Below are 9465 nucleotides of genomic sequence, written 5' to 3'. Positions count from 1 at the left end.
AAAATAACCCTAACAAGCAAAGGAATTTGATATGTAACTGTCTCCAACCACCTCTCATTATCACCTCCAATGTCACTGAATACAGAAAATTTTAATATCCAGTCTTTATCATTAAAAAGCACATAATTCTTATTTAGATTTTTTAAGTACAGGAAACAACAAGTTTCTGAATTCATTCTGAGTTTCATTAAACAAAATATATAGAACAGCAAGGATACTCTGTTAGGGAAACTATTCAATAACACATAAACAAATGAACAGTATGCTAAAAGAATAATAAACCATGTTGAAAGAGGATGAGGATGTTAAAGATGGTTCAATATTAGAAAATTGGCCATACCATATCTGATTTTGATGATATTCAGATGAGACTTTGGATTTAGATTTTACAGTGGATGCTGGAATGAGTTAAGACTTTGGGATTTGGGGGATGAAATAAATGTACTTAGTGTGTGAGACCATATATTCACAGGGATGACCAGGGACAGAATGCTATAGTTTGAATGTTTATGTCTCTACAAAATAAATTTATGTTGAAACTTAATTCCCTATGTAATGGTATTAAGAGATGGAGTCTTTGGTGGAAGTGACTAAGTCATGTGGACCCTAGTTTCATGAATGGGATCAATTTCCCTATAAAAAGAGGCTCCCAAAGGCTGCTAAGCTGTTCCATCTCTTTTGACATGTAAGGACTCAATGTTCATCCTTCTTCCACACTTCTGCCTCATGAGAGAGAAGCCAGGAGAAATTGTCTGTTTGGAATGGGCTCTCACTCAACCCCAAATCTGGTACCATCTCAATCTTCAACTTTCCAGCCTCCAGAGCTATGAGAAATACATTTATATTATTTATAAATTACCCAAGATAAGATATTTTGTTAATAGCAGCTCGAACTGGCTAAGGCAGAGGGCTACTTACAAGAATTAAATGCATAATGTATATAAAATTACCTTATAAAATGTATATAAAATTACCCTACATGATGTATATAAAATTACACGATTTAAGTCTTGTAAAATGCAACGTGTATATAAAATTACCCTATGTGATATACAACAATAAAAGTTCAATACATTTAAATTTATTTATTCTTTTATTAGAAAAGACTTGTTTTGTTCTTTCTAATAATGAATTACCTTCTAATAATAAATTATCTTTCTAATAATGAATTAACTTCTAATAATGAGTTATCTAAAAAATAGATTATTTGATAAACACTTGCTTTCTTTAGCATTAAAGCCATTCAAAAAAGAAGCAGAAAGGCCATCTAAAAGGTATGTTGATGAACAAATGCACTGTTGCATGTCATCAGGTGGTTGGTTAATGTGAATAAAAACTAAGTCTCCTTCTTCATTTAAATTCCAACGATTCTGCTCTTTAACATTTAATATTCAGCCTCTTCTCTACCTATACAGAGAGTAATGCCACCTGTAGGTCTATTGTTGCTCAGATGTTAATCTGGGAAGTAAAGCCCAGTTCCTCTTGAAAAGGCAGATAGTTTAGACAGAAATTCACCGGCTGCTTTCTTACAGAAAGTAAACCAATTTCTGCTTCCAGAAAAATGGAGTAAATGTATTTTGCCCTATTCCTTCTACTAAGAAAAACTATGAACCCTGAACATTATATATAAAATATATGAAAACTCAGACCTGGAGAGACCAAGGCAGATGTGGTAGGGACTCAATAAATTGTATAGTGATGAATCCTCTAAGTTTTCTTTTTTGCTTTATAATTTGCAGACTTTTAGCTGAAAATGCCATCAACATAGAAATACTAACAGGCACATATGAGAATTTCCCAACAAAAGCCTATTATTTTAGGCAAAGGTCAAGGAAATAGTCTACCAAAGCAGAAAACATTTTGACAATAACCACTCTACTGTAGTCAAGTACCACAGAAAACACTATTACCTCAAGTGAAGAGCTTAGATCTTTAGATCTTCACACCTACCAGGCTGTGACAAAGTGTCCCAACCCTCCTCCAGAATAGTATCTCAGAATAGCAGAAGTTGGAACTTTCATCCCCTAGCTTGTGGTAATAAGCCCCTTACTCTCCTTCCACACCTTGATATGACTGGAGAGCAAATGGGGAGCTGGATCTACTCTAAAAGCAGCAATGAAGAAGCACCCTCCTTTCCATACCAGGTGGTGCTTGTGGAGGCCACGTGGGAAACAGTAACAAGTCACTTCCGCCTCCGAGACAGGCTATCAGTGGAGGCCTAGTGGCGACCCAGAATCCACCCTCCAGCCAGCAGTAATGAGGAACATTCCCCTGCCTAGGTGTCAACAGAGATTGAGAGGAAATCTTTATTTCTACCATCACCTGGCAGTAATGCAGTGTCCCTCCCTCACTCCCTTGCCTTGCTGGAGTAGTATCTGAGGAAGCTAGCTAAGACAGAAGGGGTAAATAAGTTCTAGAGTCTCATAATGCCTAAAATGTCCTGGTTCATTTAGAAATCATTTGGTATACCAAGAACCAGGAAAAATCTCAACTTGAATGTAAAAGATAATTAGAAGATTCCAGAACAAAAATGACAAAGATGTTAGAATTATTCAGAAAAGATTTTAAAGCAGTCATCATAAAAATGCTTCCAGTATATTACTTACAAACATATATGAAACAAAGTTGAAAAATAATCTCAGCCAAGAAATTAAAATATATGAAAGAACTGAATGGAAATTTTAGAACTGAAACTTACAATAACCACATAAAAAATTCAAGAAGATAAGCAGGAAAAAACTATAAACACAGCCTCAGGGACCTGTAGTATTATAACTGAAGGCCTAATTTTTGTGTTATCAGAGTCCCAGAAGGACAGAAGAAATGGGCAACTTTGAGAAAGGTCTCAAAGACTGAAAACTTCCTTAATTTGGCAATAGGCAAAAACCCACAGATTTCTAAATTCAAGCAAACCCAAAATCTCTTAGCCATTTTAGGCTACTGTATCAGAATACCATAGAATGGGTGGTTTATAAAAACAGAAATGTGTTGTGCACAATACTAGAGGCTGGAAGACCATGATCAGTATACCAGCATAGTTGAATTCTGCTGAAGACATTTTTTGGCTGTAGATGGACATCATCTCATTGTATCCTCACATGTTGGAGAGAAGAAAAAGACATCTCTTGTCTCCTTCTCCCTCTCTCTTTCTCTTTTTTTTTAAATAAGGCCTCTGATCTCAACATGAGGGCCCCACCCCCATGACTTAATCTTACCCTAATTACCTCCCAAAGGCCTAACCTCCAAATAACATCACAATTGAATTTAGGATGTCTACATATGAATTTTGAGGGGACCCAAACTTTCAGTGCATAAAACTAACCAAGACAAACACAAAGAATCCAAACTAAGGTATACCATGGTCAAATATCTGAAAATTAAAAGAAAGAACAAATTTTGAAAGCAGCTAGAGGAAATAGCTCATCTATAGGAGAGAAAACAATACAAATGGAAGCAGGAAACATCAGAAACAGATGAAAGCCATAGAAAAGTGGCACAACACTGTCTATGTGATGAAATAAAATAACTTTCGATTCTGGTTTTTATACCTGGTGTATTTATCTTTTAGGAATGGAAGGGCTATAAAGACATTTGATGAAAGAAAACTGAGAGGATTTGTCACCAGAAGGTCTACCTTTTAAAAAGGGGCTCAAGAAAATTCTCTATCCAGGAAAAATAAAAAAAGATTAAAAACGAAACTTTAAAACACCAAAATTAAAGAAAACACAATGGAAAGGGAAAAAATGGATAACTTCATCTTCCTTTTCCTCTTCAGTTTGGTAAATTTATTTGACAGCTGAAGTTAAAATTATGACATTATCAGATGCAATTTTAAGTGTATATAGATAAATATTTAAGACAACTATATAAGGAACAGAGGAGGGTAAAGAGACATACAGGGAATCAAGGAATGAGGTTTCCATACATCTTTCAAAGTACTAAAATTTTGACCCTATTAAACCATGATAAGTTATTACATGTGATGTAAAACCTACAGCATCCACTAAGATGTCTGCACACAGAGATATACTCAAAAATACCACAGATAAACCTCAATGGAATTCTAAAAAAAGAAAATTAAAGTAACACACATGGAAGCAAGACATACAAAACAACAATGACAAAAAAAGAAAAAAAAACAGATAAGCAGAAATCACAAAGTAAAATGGCAGGTTTGTGACCCAACGTATCAATAATTACAAATAAAAGTGGTCTAATGTGAACAAAGTTGCTGAGTATTGAAGAGTGTCTATATTATAGAAATAAAATAGCATATGCTATTATCAAATTTTATGGGATATTTACATTTTTATATACATTGTACAAATGTTATGTTAAATATTTTAATTAATATTTTGTACAATTAATTTTTGGTACAAAGTAATTATTTTGTACTATTAATATTATTGTATAAAACATGTATATTTTGTAAGTAACCCGTATAAAGCTCTCAGCTTCATCCATGCTTGGCACAGGGAAGCTGATATGGTTTGGATGTTTGTCCCCTGAAAACCTCATGTTGAAATGTGATTCCCGATGTTGGTGATAGGACCTGGTAGGAGGTGATTGGATCAGGGGGCAGATTCCTCATGAATGGTGTAGCAGAAGCTTGTCCAACCCATGGCCAGCAGTCTGCATGCAGCCCAGAATGGCTTTGAATATGGCCCAATACAAATTCACAAACTTTCTTAAAACATTGAGTTTTTTGGCAATTTTTTTTAGCTCATCACCCATCGTTAGTATATTTTTTGTATGGCCCAGGACAATTCTTTTTCTTCCAATGTGGCCTAGGGAAGCCAAAAGATTGGACACTCCTGGTTTAACACCGTTCTCTCGGTGATTAGCGAGTTCTTGCTCTGAGTTCATGCAAGATCTGGTTGTTTGAACGTGTGTGGCGCCTCCCCTGCTTGCTCCCACTCTCACCATGTGACATGCCTCCTCCCCCTTTGCCTCTTGCCATGACTGTAAGCTTCCAGAGGCCTCATCAGAAGCTAACCAGATACTAGTGCCATGCCTGTACACCCTGCAGAACTATGAGCTAATTAAATCTCTTTTATTAATTACCTTTATTTTTTATTTTTTTATTTTTTTTTTGAGATGGAGTCTCTCTCTGTCATCAGGCTGGAGTGCAGTGGCGCGATCTCGTCTCACTGCAACCTCCACCTCCCGGCTTCAAGTGATTCTCCTGCCTCAGCCTCCTGAGCAGCTGGACTACAGGAACCTGCCACCACGCCCGGCTAATTTTTTGTATTTTTAGTAGAGACGGGGTTTCACCGTGTTGACCAGGATGGTCTCAATCTCCTGACCCCGTGATCCGCCCGCCTCTGCCTCTCAAAGTGCTGGGATTACAGGTGTGAGCCACCTTGCAGGGGCCCTCTGTTTCTTTATGGCAACACAAGAATGACCTAATACAGAAGCCTTCACTGAGAGCTGCTAGTGTGAAGACAGTCACTGGGTGGGGCTCCCCATCATTTGCTTGCTATGTCAAGTTCCCACATGGCTGTCCCAGAGGTCTTACTTGTCCTGATATCTACACTATTCCTAAGTGACCTTGTCTAAGTGCATGGCTTCAAATGCCACTGAAATCAAGTTTACAATCACAGCTGATAATGTCGTAATTGTAACTGCAACTGTCAAATACATTTACCAAACTGAAGAAGAAAAGGAAGATGAATTTATTCGTTTTTTCCCTTTCCATTGTGTTTTCTTTAATCTTGGTGTTTTAAACTTTCTTTTTTAATTTATTTTTCTTGGCTAGAGAATTTTCTTTAGCCCCCTTTTAAAAGGTAGACATTCTGGTGACAAATCTTCTTAGTTTTCTTTCATCAAATATCTTTATAGCCCTTCCATTCCTAAACGATAAATTCACCAGTTTCAGTGGCATTTGAAGCCATGGGCTTAGATAAGGTCACTTATCTAAGTTATAGCATGGCACAGGTGCTATAACTCCTTCAACAAACCCAGGTTTGGCACCCACCTCATTATTCTCTAGGCAGCTACTTTGATTCATCAGTTGAAATTTGAAAACAAAATAAAAGAAAAAAACCAACAACACTTAAAAAATCTGGACAGACAGTTTGCGTGCCTATTTTGAATCCACTAATATTTATTCCTGGCTAAATTGTGCACATCAGACTAGTGACCCATCACAAAATTTCATACTGAAATGTATTGGATATAAAAAGAAAATAGAAAGAAAAAGTGAAAACATTAACTGGCAGAAGAGAAATACTACAGTCTTAAAATAAATCAGGACCAGCCTTCAGACTACTTTTCTATTTAAAAGAAAAGTCCTGAGACAATGGGTTTTATCAAGCCAGGATAAAGAAACATAAAATCTGATATTCTTGAAAACAAGTTTGTCATATGAGTCAGGAATTTATTACATGTTGTACAAAAAATAATAGTAAATTAAAATTTTCTTTCTGAGACAAGCTAATGAGCTAAGAATTCTGTAACCTAATGATTCCAAACATTGATGTATTATTTGTTGAAATGTATTAAAAAGTCAAAAGATGCTCTCAATTTAATTTGGTTAACTGACTAATTTTTCAAGAGGAAGATGAGGTTGATGTCATTAGCCTCAGTAAGTAACATAGTTAGAACTAGAATCCATATCTTCTCCACTCTCAAGTCTACACACAACTCTGAAGTATTCATCATCCCCACCTTACAAATGCAGGGAAACTAAAAGTAAATTTTTGACATGTTTGCTTGTCATTTACACTATTTGCATATACCTGCCTGCAAGTACAAATATATGTAATATCAAAATAATTTTATACAAAATCATACATACTCTTTTGCAAAAATATAATGTAACCATAACAAAACCTTTGCTAACTGTATCTCCCTCTGCCCTCCACCACACACACTGAACCAAACCAGGTGTAGAGGAGTAAGATATTTATCCTGTCTGTAATATGAAGAATAATGGCCTCCCACGCATGCATGCTTCCTAATCCCTGGAACCAGTCACTATGTTAAATTACATGGCAAAGGGGATTATTGTTGCTAGCCAATTAACATTAATATAGAGAGATTATCCTGGATTATCTAGTTGAGGCCAAAGTAATTAAGAGGTCCTTAAATGTGAAAGAGATTAAAGAGTCAGTGCCATGGTGATGTGATGTGGTATGGTGTGATGTGATGTGATGTGAGGCTCCTATAAAAGAAGGGTATAAAACTGGAGCAGAGTATATGAGTCCCTATTCTTGAGTCTGTCCTAGAACAACTCCTGAGAAAAATCAAAGACCAAGAATAAAATTAAATATGAAAATCTTTGGTTTTATCGGGTATTCCAGTCATGGGCTTTTCATGATAAATGGCAGTGACATCTAGAAATAAGAGCATTAGTTTGAAAGATAAAACCTCCAGGGAAATTACTTTCCTGTTAACATTCAAAGAATATTAGTTTTTTTGGTAATTACTACAGTCAGAAACCTGACTTGAGAAACAGTACGATAAGCTCACCCATGGCAAAGCCATGCTATTTTTGCCATGAACTCTCTTAGCCTAGGCCATAGAAAAACTTGCAGACACCACTAGTGTGGATTACAGCTGAAGAAACGATACGCTAACTACTATCACCTGGTAGTGACTAGTAGTGACTACTAGTCAGGGCCAATGCACCATACCAAACAGACACCCCAAGGTACACTCATACAAATAAGTCATTCTCTGTGAAACATACTCCATAAAATTGGAAGAGGCAACTTTTCCAATGGATGCATAGAAATTAAGGTAGAAACCCATTAACCATGAAAAACATATCTTTCATATATGTATATATGTATATATTTGAAACATATATACATATCTTTCAAAAAATGATAATTCTCCAGTAAGAGACTCCAATTATAAGGAAATATATAAAATGCCAGAAAAATATATCAAAATAATAACATTAAGGAAATTCAATGAGATAACAAGAGAGCACAGGTATACATTTCAATGAAATCAGGACAATTCATGATTTGAATAACTAATACAACAAAGAGTTGAGCAAAGAATCAAACAGAAATCCTAAAGCTAAATAATTCAAGAAATAAATAAAAAATATAATTGAGAGCTTCAACAATGGAGTAGACCAAGCAGAAGAAAGAGTTTTTAAACTTGAAGATAGGTATTTTGAAATAAGACATGCAGACAAGAAAAAAACAGAATAAAGAATGAATAAAGTCTACAGAATTTATGTGATGCCATTAAGTAAACAAACGTTCATATTATGGGCATTCCTATAAGGAAAAGAGAAGGGCAAAGGTAAGGAAAATATATTTAATGAAATAATAGTAGAAAAATTCCCAAGTCTTGGAAAACAGATGGATATTCAGGTACAGAAAGCTCAAAGAACCCCAAATATATTAAGCCCAAATAGGCCCTTCTGAGCCTTTTAAAAACAGAAAGAAAAAAGTTTCAGGTTACATATAAAGGAATCCCCTTAAGACTAATAACATATTTCTCAGCAGAAATCTTACAGGCCAGAAGAGAATGGGATGATATATTAAAAATATACAGAGAAAGAAACCCTACCATCCAAGCATACTATGCTGAGCAAAACTGTACTTCAGAAATGAAGGAGAAATAAAATCTTACACAGACAAGCAAAAACTATGAAAATAAATCACCAGTAGATAGGCATTACAAAAAAAAAAATACTCAAAGCAGTGTTACATGTAAAAGTAAAAAGATGATTAAACCCATAATAAAGACATGCAAAACTGTAAAACTCACTGATAGAATCAATAAAAAGGGAGAAAAAGAAAGAAATAAATATTATATTTACATCAGACAAAATAGACTACAAGTTAACAGCTGCAAAAAGAAGAACCTAAGACAAGCAGACAGAAAAAAGAATAAAGAATAAAAAAAGCCTACAGAAGTATAATAATAAAGAGATCTAGAAAGGGAATATTACAATTGTAAATATACATGCACTGAACACCAGAGCATCCATATATATATAAAGCAAATATTGTTAGATAAAAAAGGAAAGATAGACTCAAATACAACATTCAGGACTTCAACACTTCATTCTCATTATCAGTAACATGATCTAGACAGAAAATCAGGAAATAAATACAGGATTTAAACTGTACATAGACAAAAAGGGCCTCACAGACATTAAAAAAATTTCCAACTTTTAAGTTCAGGGATGTGCAGGTTTGTTACATGGGTAAATGTGTGCCATAGTGGTTTGCTGCACAGATCATCCCATCATCTAGGTATTAAGCCCATCAACCATTAGCTGTTTTCCTGATGCTCTCCCTCCTCTCAGCCCCCACCCTCCAACACGCCGCAGTGTGTGTTGTTCCCTTCCCTGTGTCCATGTGTTCTCATCGTTAAGTTCCCACTTATAAGTGAGAACACGCGGTGTTTGGTTTTCTGTTCCTGCATTAAAGTACTGAGGTTAATGGCTTCCAGCTCCATCCATGTCCCTGCAAAGGACATGATCTCATTCCTTTT

This window comes from Pongo abelii, chromosome 10 (genome assembly GCF_028885655.2).
Source record: "Pongo abelii isolate AG06213 chromosome 10, NHGRI_mPonAbe1-v2.0_pri, whole genome shotgun sequence".
In the NCBI taxonomy this organism is placed as follows: domain Eukaryota; kingdom Metazoa; phylum Chordata; class Mammalia; order Primates; family Hominidae; genus Pongo; species Pongo abelii.
This window is presented reverse-complemented; position numbering follows the sequence as displayed.